Source organism: Ochlerotatus camptorhynchus, unplaced genomic scaffold (assembly GCF_037179485.1).
Source record: "Ochlerotatus camptorhynchus isolate MF236.1 unplaced genomic scaffold, CSIRO-AGI_Acam_v1.1 ptg000170l, whole genome shotgun sequence".
In the NCBI taxonomy this organism is placed as follows: Eukaryota; Metazoa; Arthropoda; class Insecta; order Diptera; family Culicidae; genus Ochlerotatus; species Ochlerotatus camptorhynchus.
The window spans coordinates 2601677-2614031 of NW_027040660.1; the positions used below are offsets into that span (position 1 = coordinate 2601677).

General features: G+C 40.9%; 1 protein-coding gene across 1 annotated transcript in view; it reads right to left on the reverse strand.

Moving 5' to 3' along the window:
* Bili (FERM domain-containing protein 8 Bili) overlaps window positions 1-12355 on the reverse strand; it is a 218594-nt gene that overhangs the window by 24345 nt on the left and 181894 nt on the right. The gene's annotated exons all lie outside the window — the stretch shown is intronic.

The window sequence follows — 12355 nt, forward strand, 5'->3', positions numbered from 1 at the left end:
AGAAATGTATTAGGAATTCAAGCAAAATCTGGTAGCGCTCAAAACATTAACCATGCCTCGCTAGATTGAACTCAGCAATGACTGAATTTCACTTGCATAAAGAGCTTGTCTCTATATTCGTTGCATTACCTCAGACGGAACCATCACTATACGGTTAATCACGAGCAGCCCCACTGGAGAATCCTGTATTTGAAACCAGGTTGTGGAGATCGACAATCCAGTAGATGTGATATCCCGTGGTATTTCACCAGCTGAATTTCAAAACCAAATAACGATTGTTCTAGCGCCGAATGGAACCCTCGACATGGCCGTTTAGACCTGGAGTACGATGTCTCGAATGAGACACTGAAGACGTTGGGGATGCAGAATTTTCCCCAATGAAGGTCAAACTCCTCCCCAATAACAAATCGAAGCATTCACTCTGATGCGGCATGCTGATTCGGTCCACTAGGGTCGGCCAGACCGTTCACAAATCTTCATCCAGCATCTTTGGTGACTCAAGTGCAGCTGCCCGGCATGACCCCTTGGACGATTCGGTCCAAAAAATGTAGAAGAATTTCAAACAAACTCTGGTAGCGCTCGAAACATTAATCATGCCACGCTGCATTGGACTCAGGCTGTATTTCCGTTCAACTTCGCGTTTTTAATGATGCATCATCACGTGCATAAGAAACTTGTCCCTACCTTCGTTGCATTACCTCAGATGGAATCATCACTATACGGTTAATCATTTCACGAGTAGTTCCACTGGAGAATCCTGAATTTGGAACAAATTTGTGGAGATCGACAATTCAGTAGATCTGATATTTGGTGGTATTTCACCAGCTGAATTTCAAAACCGAAAAACAATGGTTCAAGAGCCTACAGTGACTGTCTCAGAAGCAATGGATCTGGCCACAAGCAAGCCAAAGCCAAGGTTCAGACGAAGAAGTTTATCGATCGTCATCCATCGCAAATTCATAAGGCACTACCATGCCGGACAACAGCTGCTCATCTTGAGTATTCGATGAGGGATCCGGCCAACAAACGGCCCGTATACCATTTTCAAACCGGATATTTTCAATACTTCTTCTTCTTCTTCTTCGCATTTCAAGCATTTAGCTTATTTCTAGCTCTCAACTTAGTGTTCCAGATGCACTACCACAATGAGAGCTTTCGATGCCTGTACCATTTTTGCATTAGCATGATTGTGCGGCAAGTACAATCATACTCTAAGCCCAAGGAAGTCGAGAAATTTTCCAACCCGAAAAATTCCAAGACCGGACCGGGAATCGAACCCAGCCACCTCCAGCATGGTCTTGCTTTGTAGCTGCGCCTTTACCGACTGAGCTAAGGGAGGCCCCAATTCAATAATTAGACAACTCATATAACACTACAAGTTTTATCGAGGTTTTATAGAATTCTTAATCAAGTCTTAATCATGGTGTACAGAACCCTCACGAAACCAAAAGTGTTATTTGGACATTAGTCACACCCCAAGAAATGCGAATTCAACCAGCTTCAGGAACTCGATAAGCTCACCAATTTAGGTAATTCTAGAATTCTAATGTTTTTTTTAGAATCTTTTAAGTTGTACATTTTTTTTATAAGGGTGGTAATGTTAAATTTAAAATGAGAGTACCTAAAAAGGCACCATGTCCAGAATTTCTCCAATTTGGTCATTTAAAATACCTGGTACCGGTTCCGATAGGGCACAAAAAGACACTTCCAAAACCTCATGTACTGGAACATTCCGACAGCTCAAAATTTATGATTTTTCACCCAAAAGTAAATAGGCAACATGTCATTGACCGACAGGTAGATTTGGTCACATCTGGATACCCGGAACCAGTTCCGGCAGTTCTTCCATACAGATACTTCCAAAATCTTATGTACTGGTACCGTCCAACAGCTCAAAATTTATGATGTTTCACCCAGAAGCAAATAGACAGCATACCATGGACCAACATAAGAATCTGGCCACATCCGGATACTCAGAACCGATTCCAGGATTGCCCAAAAAGGAAACTTCCTAATCCTCATGTACTGAAACCGTCCGATGGCTCAAAATTGATGATTTTTCATCCAAAAGTAGATAGACATCATGTCATGGATCGAAACGAGGAACTGGCCACATCCAGATACCCGGAAATGGTCCTGGTAGGGCTCAAAAAGGACACTTCCTAATCCTCATGTACTGGTCATGATGGCTCAAAATGTATGATTTTTCATTCAGAAGTAAATAAACATCATGCCTTTGACCGAAATGTGGGTCTGGCCACATCTGGATAACCGGAACCGGTTCCGGGATTGCCCAAAAAGGAAACATTCTAATCCTCATGTACTGGTACCGTCCGACGGCTCAAAATTTATGATTTATCATCCAGAAGTAAATAGACATCATGCCATGGACCATAAGGTGAATCTGACCACATCTGAATAACCGGAACCGATTTCGGTACGGCTCAAAATGGACACTTCCTAATCCTTGGTATCGTCTGATGGCTCAAAATTTACGATGTTTCATTCAGAAGTAAATAGACAACATGCCATGGACCAAACGGCGGAAATGGCCACATGAAGATACCCGGTAATGGTCCTGGATACTTCCTAATCCTCATGTATTGGTATCGTCCGACGGCTCAAAATGTATGATTTTCCATCCAGAAGTAAATAAACATCATGCCTTGGACCGAAATGTGGGTCTAGTCACATCTGGATAAACGGAACCGTTTCCGAGATTACCCAAAAAGGGAACTTTCTAATCTTCATGTACTGGAACCGTCCGACGGCTCAAAATGTATGATCACCCAGAAGTAAATATACATCATGCCATGGACCGTAAGGTGAATACCCGGAACCGATCCCGGCTGGCCTTCAATAAGGACACGTCCAAAATCTCATGTACTGGTATCGTCCGACGGCACAAAATTTATGATTTTTCATCCAGATGTGACTAGACAACATACCATGGACCAACAGGTGAATCTGGCCACATTTGGATACCCGCAACCGGTTCCAGTAGGGCTCATAAAGGACATTCCCTAGTCCTCATGTACTGGTATCGCCAGACAGCTCAAAATGTATGATGCTCCATCCAGAAGTAAATAGACATCATGCCATGAACCAACAGGTAGGTCTGGCCACATCCAGATACCCAGAACTAGTTCCGGAAGGGCCCAAAAAGGAAACTTGCTAATCTTCATGTACTGGTACCGTCCAACGGCTCAAAATTTATTATTTTTCATCCTAAAGTAAATAGACACAATCTTCGAGTTTCACTCTAGTCATCTGGAGAAAACAGAACGGTTTCTGGTTTTTGATGATCTGGAACGGGCATTGGAAATAGTCCAATTATTTTTGCTTTAGAAACCTATTGTGTGACATATAAAACATTTTAAGATAATACACACTACGAAAAATACATGTACTAAACTACACACTACGAAAAAGACATGTAAATTTCAGTGCCCTGAGACCGACACATGCAAGCGGCCCTTTTGACAAAGAATCAGTTAAAAAGGACGAGAAAATCAATTCAATCAAACGCACTTTTCGTCGAGTTGCATATGTTTCAGTTTCAGGACACTTTATTTTACATGCCATGTTTGTTTACGTTCCATGATTTACGTCAAAGATGAATTACGTCTCGTGTAAAAATAATAATTTCTAAGTGTGTAGTTTGTATAATAGAGCCCATTCTATTAAGTTGGTTGGTTCAAAATGACACGTGGCCTTTAATAATCGTTTCCATAATAAACAGATTTGAATTCAACGTATGTATCTCAGTCAATATTTTTAGAAATTTTTCAAAACTGGTTCTGGGTGCCAGATCCACCTGTTGGTCCATGGCATGATGTCTTTTAACATCTGGATACAAACTCATAAATTTTGAGTCGTCAGACGGTACCACTACATGAGGTTTTGAAAGTGTCCTTTTTGGTATCCTGCCGGAACCGGTTCTGGGTATCCAGACATTATTATATCCACCTTCCATGGCATGATGTCTATTTACTTCTGGATGATCTATTTACTTTTGGATGATAAATTCTGGATGCCCTTTTTAGGTCCCTCGGAACCGGTTCTGGGAATCTGGATTCAGGCAAATCCACCTATTGGTCCATGGCATGATGTCGATTTACTTCTGGATGTAAAATCATAAATATTGAGCCGTCGGACGGTACCGCTACATGAGGTTTAGGATGCGTCCTATTTGAGTCCCTGCTGGAATCGGGTCTGCAGTCTGCACACCACGAAAAAGCCATGTAAATTTGGGTTCCCTGAGACAAACACATGTAAGCGGCCCTTTTGATATAAAAATCAGTTGAAAGAAACGAGAAAATCAATTGCCGGCGCCGGTGGTGTAGTGCTAAACATGAAAGGTTTCTCACCCCAATGGATCTGGGTTCAATCCCAGTTCACGTCTTCCTTCGGAAGGGAAGTGAAGCCGTTGGTCCCGGCCCAGGTGTGTTTGAATGGGTGCGATATCCTACGCAGGTGTGGAAGTTGCCTTCCTGCACATTAGATTGCCGTCATTGGATGACAATCAATGTCCGTCGGTGATTGGCACTAGATTACGTAACTTCGACGAGTTGCTTATGTTTCGGTTTGACAACACTTAATTTTACATGAAATATTTGTTGACGTTTCATAATTTACTTCCAACATGGATTACGTCTCGTGCAAAATTAGTTATTTCTAAGTGTGTGGGTATCGGATGTGGCCAGATCCACCTGTTTGTTCGTGGCATGATGTCTATTTACTTCTGGATGAAAAATCATAAATTTTTAACCGTCGGACGGTACCAGTACATGAGAATTAGAAAGTTTCCTTTTTGGGAAATCCCGGAACCGGTGCCAGGGATCCAAAATGACCAAAGTGGAAAAATCCTAGGTAGGATGCCATTCTAAGAACCTTTATTTTCCTTCAAGGCCAACATATTGGTCCTAAAGTTCAAAAATGAATTAGGTGAAACGCTTCGCTGCTTAGAAAAATAGGGCATACGGTTGATCCAGTTTGTGATAGACTGTTGACTGCTTTCGAGAACGTAATTTCATTTGAATAGCTTGTTTAGGCAGGGCATAAACAATCGTCACGTCGGTCATATCTTGTTATGATAGCCTAAACAATTCGTAAAGAGCTAATCGAAATATTGAACGTCGCTTAAAAGTGAAACTTAATGAAGGCCTAAGTGCTTTTTCGCAGCTTTTAGTTTTCGGATTTGAAAGATCTTCATTTACAGTTGCTTGCTTACTAAGCAAGCTTTGAATGTCTAAGTCGGGTTTCAAAGGTTACAACAACTCGAGTAACGGTATGATATGATATGATGGGCTTGGAGACCTTTGAGCGACCGTTTTTGCTTACTGCGCAGAAGACCGTGGGTTCAATCCCAAGCTCCTTCACGTTATATGATCGTTAGGACATCAATTCAGCTTATCGTTTACCAAAACGAACCCTGCTGCAAACACCCAACATCCCAGTGATTCCTCGTGGAAGTGCCGAGGACTTCTCGGCTTCCATCAAAGCGAGTGTCAAGTCAACACATTCCTACTCACCTGTGTTCGGGCGTGGCTGGCACTGGAATTGCCTAGCTTCCCGAGCAAAGTAAAATAACATCCTAATATCATCTTTTAAAAAAAGTCTTGTTATTCCAGATATCATGTTGTTTTCAATTGTTATCAAAAAAGAATATGATGCAAGGATAGTTCAAAACTTCAAATATTATCCACATGGTTAGAAAAAAAAATCCAATCATATTTCAGTTATCAGCGTAAGGCATAGATACCAAATCGATAAAATAATTCCGAATTTGTTGCACAAACTTGCATGGATCACAGGATTTCGTATTAAGATGTTTTCAATGATAACGCAATCAGTTGTTTTTGTGATATTCAAGGAACATTATTATGTTAAAATTGTTGTTATGTTGGCTGTTTCTTCAACCACAATGATAACATGTTCAGCTATCAAATCTTGATAACCAGGTATCAGAAATTGTTACTAATTTGGAATAATCCTTTGCTCGGGATGGGGTCACCAGTTTTTACACTTTAAGGTTAAATTCTAGTCCCAAAGCATCGTTTATTGGTTCTGTGTGTAATTACAGCTGATGTGGCAATAACAGAGTAGCAACCGTGCACACTTAAAAAAGTCATGTAAAATTTTGTTCCCTGAGACCGACACATGTAAGCGGCCCTTTTGACATAAGAATCAGTTGAAATAAACGAGAATATCAATTAAATCAAACGTTCTCTTCGTCGAACTGATTATGTTTCGGTTTGAAAACACTTAATTTTGTATGAAATGTTTGTTTGCATTCCATGATTTACATCCAATATGGATTACGTCTCGCGTGAAAGTAGTTATTTCTAAGTGTGTGGGTGGTCAATCATGCTCACATGACCTATGTAATTTGTCTTATGGAATGTACAGAGCTGATGTTTTTTCGAAATAAAAATTGAAACACATGAATGTAATAATTAATTTTCGTTCCGTGTACTCAATTGAATTAGTCTCATCAGCCGTGTATGACATCTAAAGCAAGGTTGCAAAGACTCTTTCCAGCTAAAATAATGTTTTTCGGAATAATAAAACCAAAAGATGGTATGATGGTATGTTTTACTTGTAACTTACAAGAAGAGGTTACAAAGTATGCGTTGGAAAGATAAAACCTGTAAATTTTGCTTTCTATGAGTCACAATCAGCGATTTGCTGATCGCTGAGTGAGTGAGTGAGTGAGTGAGTGAGAGAGTTTGTGAAAAATCGCTGATTGTGACTCTCATGAAGTGAAATAAACAGGTTTAATATGTCAAACACATTCTTTGAAATCTCTTCTTGTATCCTACCAATTCAAAATTTGATCATGGCATCTAATTATTTCATAATTTAGAAAAACATTGTTTTAGCTGAAATGAGTCTTTGCAACCTTGATCTAAAGATATGACAACCGCCACATCCCCAGACGAACTGTAGCAAAACGTACAGGTAAGCTCTTCTATAACCTTTTTTTTATCTAGTTCATTTATTTGTAAGGCCCAATCGCGTTAGCTTTACGGAGCCGATAATTCATTGTTCTTTGTTTGTAACAAAATTCACTTAATTCTATGTCTAGTAGGAGTTCGGCCGAATACTCGCGGCTTACTCGAGGTTAGAGGGGTACATTGTCGAAGGATAGGAAAAGGGGAGGAGCTTGGGGTAGGGTTTCGTTGTCTCATCAGAGCGATGTCGCCAGTATGAATGGTAGTGTGGTTCTAGATTCGTCTGGAGTTCGACCGGCTATGGTGACCAGTGGGCGACGATGAGACTCATCGAGACGGGGGACAAGACAAACAAAATTTAATAAAGAGACACAAAAGACAAACGAATTAAATTCTTATACTAGACATTTGAAGAAACTCATAAACCGACTACATATAGCATATATCGCGAGTTCCCAACACGTCTCTGATAGGAACATAGGGTTGTCTTCCTTGGGCCTCGAGGGTATTCAAAAGTCGCTCTCTGGCGGCGTCATTATCCGTACATTGCCAAACTGCGTGATCGATGTCATCGTAACCGTTTCCACACCGACAGATGTTGCTGTCCACGAGGTTTATTCTATTGAGATGAGCATCTAGCGAGTAGTGGTTGGACATAAGTCTACTCATCACGCGAATGAAGTCACGACTTAAGCCCAAGCCTTTAAACCACGCTCTCGAAGAAACATTAGGAATAATTGAATGTAACCACCGTCCAAGATTTCCAGTGTCCCAATCGGTTTGCCAACTCGAAAGGGTACTCTGACGCACTAAATGGTAAAATTCATCGTGTGAAATTTGCCTGTCATAAAATTCGCCTTCTCATTGCCTGGGATTGAGCAATGTGAGGGGACCCATACAAAGGTAATCATATATGATCTTTCGACCAGCACACTCATCTGCTCCCTTACCTTTGAAAGGAAATAAGATGAGTGCCTACCTTGTTTCATCGACCGAATAGCCTCAATCGAACTGAGACTATCCGAGAAGATGAAGTAATGGTCTGCGGGCATGTTGGAAATCATCCCCAATGCGAAGTTGATTGCTGCCAGCTCAGCAACAAAAACGGAACAAGGTTCCTGAAGCTTGCGGAAGGCGCTAGAGTTTTCATTGAAGACACCGAAGCCAGTGGATCCATTGAGACGTGACCCGTCTGTAAAATATCTTTTCACGCAATTGATGTGTTGGTACTTTTCAGTAAAAATACGCGGGATAATAATAGTTCGAAGTTGATCTGGAATCCCATGAATCACTTGTTTCATGGACAGATCATATTCAATTGAGGAACTGCGATTGGTGAAGTGAGCACGGTCTGGAGTATAACAAGGAAGACACATATCCGACGATATGTAGTGGTGGTAGATTCTCATAAATCGAGATTGTGTGTTCAGCCCAAGAATTTCTTCAAAATTTGCAATTATAAGTGTGTTCGTCACTCCGCATTTGATTAGTATTCTGAGAGAGAGCTCCCAGAAACGGTTCTGGAGGGGTTTTACTACTGCCAGAACCTCGAGACTCATGTTATGCGTTGGGTGCATACAGCCAAGAGCAATACGCAGACAACGATATTGAATTCGTTCCAATTTTATTAGGTGAAATTTTCTTGCCGAGAGAAAGCAGAAAGAGCCGTACTCTAGAACAGAGAGAATAGTTGTTTTATAAAGCGTTATGAGGTCTCCCGGATGAGCACCCCACCATGTGCCGCAAATTGAACGGAGAAAGTTGATCCTCTGCTGACATTTTTGCTTCAAATACGTAATATGGGTATTCCAAGTGCACTTTGAATCAAACCAGACCCCAAGGTACTTGAAAGACAATGATTGAGTAATGTTTCTGCCCAAAAGATTAAGATGCATTTGGGCTGGGTACCGCTTTTGAGTAAACACTACCAGTTCAGTTTTCTGCGGCGAGAATTCGATCCCTAGATTCCTAGCCCAAGAAGACAAGTTATCTAAGGAACTTTGCAATGGTCCTTGCAAGTCCACGGCATGTGGACCTCTTACGGAAACCACACCGTCATCTGCAAGTTGTCTAAGCGTGCATTGTTCTGCCAAACAGTTGTCGATATTTTTGACGTAAAAGTTATAAAGAAGAGGGCTGAGACATGAGCCTTGGGGCAGGCCCCTGTAGCTAATTCTGGAAGTTGTCAGTTGTCCAAGGGAAAAGTTCATTTGCTTTTCTGACAGCAAATTGTACAAGAAATTATTTAAAATTCCAGAAAGTCCACATCTGTGCAGATTGTCTGACAGAATTTCAATGGAAACTGAATCAAAAGCCCCCTTAATGTCCAAGAATACTGAAGCCAATTGCTCCTTGTGTGCAAAGGCCAGTTGAATATCTGTGGAAAGCAGCGCTAGACAATCGTTTGTTCCTTTGCTCTTGCGGAACCCAAACTGTGTATTTGATAGCAAGTTATTTGATTCGACCCAGTGATCGAGTCTCCGAAGGATCATTTTCTCCAACAATTTCCTAATGCACGAAAGCATCGCAATCGGACGGTATGAGTTATGGTCAGACGCTGGTTTGCCAGGTTTTCGAATGGCTATTACTTTGACCTGTCTTCATTCAGGCGGTATAATGTTGTTTTCTAGTAAGGAATTGAATAAGTCTAGCAAGCGTCTTTTAGCGATATCTGGGAGATTTTTCAGAAGATTGAATTTAATCATATCGCTTCCCGGTGAGGAGTTGTTCGATGAAAGAAGAGCCATAGAGAATTCCAGCATTGTGAATGGTCCATCCAGAGAGCTGCCGCTCGGAGACGCTTCTCGAAGAATGTGTTGTGCTGGAACTGAGTCCGGACAGACCTTTTTAGCGAAATCGAATATCCATCGGTTGGAGTATTCTTCACTCTCATTAGAAGATGAGCGGTTACGCATGTTGCGAGCCACCCTCCACAAGGTGTTCATTGAGGTTTCTCGTGAGAGTCCCTCGACGAAATTGCACCAATAACCGCGTTTTTTTGCTTTGATTAATTGTTTCAGCTTTGTCTCAAGCTTTGAATATTCCTCGAAGTAAGTGGAGGTTTTGTGTCTACGAAAAGCTTTGAAAGCATCAGATTTTTCTACATACAATTTTGTGCATTCTTCGTCCCATCCAGGTGTGGCTGGTCTCCTTTTAAAGGATGCACTTGGAACTTTTCTTTTTTGTGCTTCCAGAGAGCTTTTGTATATCAAATCGGTGAGGAATCGATATTCTTCCAATGGTGGGAGCGTATCTATTGATTCGATACCGATAGTCACCGCCGTTGCATATTTCTGCCAGTCGATGTTCCTTGTAAGATCAAATGGAACTCGAGATGGTTGTGCAGATTGAGGGCCACTTTCTATAACCGTACAATCGGCTCGTCTATCTCTGTTCTCTTGATAGTCATAGCAAGCAAGCACGCGATTGGTTGTGGCCAAAAAGTTTAATCAATTTTCAATAGTTTACTACTGATAAATTACTATGATTTTATTCCAAACAGATCTTTCACCAAATATGAATCATATTGTATGAAAAGAATTGAAATTCCTCAATAAATGGCCCAGTTATAAGTATTTAAAACCTGACACTATTTCGTCACACATTTATTTGATTTGCACCCCAGCATTGTCCACAAAGCGGTAGTCCTACGTCAAAATGGGAAATTAAAGTAAAGGCCGATTAGTAGACCACCAGGTCCAAAACCTGGTACACTTCTTCTTGTTCTTCTTCGCATTTCAAGCTTATTGCATATCGCATATTAGCTTATTGGGTGCTCTCAACCTAGTGTTCTAGATTCACTTCCACAGTTATTACTTAAAAAGTTTCGATGCTTTGACTATATGTTTAGTATTACTTCTGCGTGAAGTCAACGATTTACATAGTTGAAGATGCTAATTTCAAATAACAGACTGTAGTGGTAATGTTTATACGATAGATGGACTTATATACTTTCATGTACTCCATCTATCGCATAAAAATTACCACTACAGACAACACTATAACAGACTTATTTGAAGTTTCGATGGCTGTACCATTTTTGCATTAGTATTATTGTGTGGCAAGCACAATCATAACTCTCTACCCAGGAAAGTCGAGAAATTTTCCAACCCAAAAAATTCCTAGACCAGACCGGGAATCGAACCCAGTCACCTCCAGCATGGTCTTGCTTTGTAGCTGCGCCTTTAGTGACTGAGCTAAGGGAGGCCCCACTTACTCTATGTATTTGTAAACATAATTTTCTTGTCGGGCAGAAAATTTTCCATTTGTCAAATTGAAATGTAAATTCACCAAATGGCACACGGTGTCATTGTTAGAATAACTGTAAAATAAACAAAAAGTCGGCTTTCACGAATCCTTAATCATTTGAAAAGGGGGCTTCCCGCGATCTGACACTATTGACACCATTACTTAAATTTTTCATCGTGGCAACACAGTCTTAAACTGCGTTCCATTAGGAGAATGTTCTCTTAAAATTGACTTTTCGAAAATAAATTACATTGCTCTGAAATCCCTCTGTTGATGATAAACCGATTTTTGGTAAGTGCTTGTTAAAATTGATTACTTGTCTTCAAGACATATGTTTGCTAGCATAGTTTTGCGCAGGGCATCGTAACATGAAAGAAAATATCCCCCTGAGAGATTGCCATCTATTTTCTCATGATCTACAATGTAAACTTGAATCATAGTAACAGAAAGTCATACAACTTTTTCGAACTGTGATTCTTTTAGAAGCGTATTCTAGACACTTTCCCGTCGCTCTGCTCCTCTGACTTAAATCAAAAACAGGGGGCAAGCGGCGCCGGTGGTGTAGTGGTAAGCGTGATTGCCTTTCACACCAAAAGTTATGGGTTCAATCCCAGTCGGTGCCATAGGAATTTTCTGAGGCATCAAATCTCTGATCACGCCTTTCTTCTGAGAACTAAAGCCGTTGATCCTCGGTCCATGAGTTGATGGGTCGATGGGTACACTGCGGTAAATAGACTTAAGAATTTCATAAGGCGCGACTTATAAAAGATTTTCGTCTAAAATGTGGTTGCTCTTATACGCCTTAAGAAATTCAATTTTTCCAAGCGTTAACAGACGAGTGGCTTAGACACAGGACCTCCCGTAGTCTCAACGTTCATGGTTCAGTTCCGGTCTGCTCAGTGTTATTATTTTTTTGTCAACAGTATTTTCCATAGAGCAATCATTGAAATTCATTCCGATTTCTTGTGGCTGAAATTCATAAGTGGTTCTTATGGAATTCTTACGTTCTTTTGCCTCAGTGTAGGGTTCAGTTGTGGAAGCTGCCTTTCTTGCTTCGGTAGCATTGGTACTCAGTACGGAATACAAGATCGACGGAAAACAAATCAAGGAAAAAACGCGGGCAGGACAGTGAAGTAGCTACGCAGTGGTCA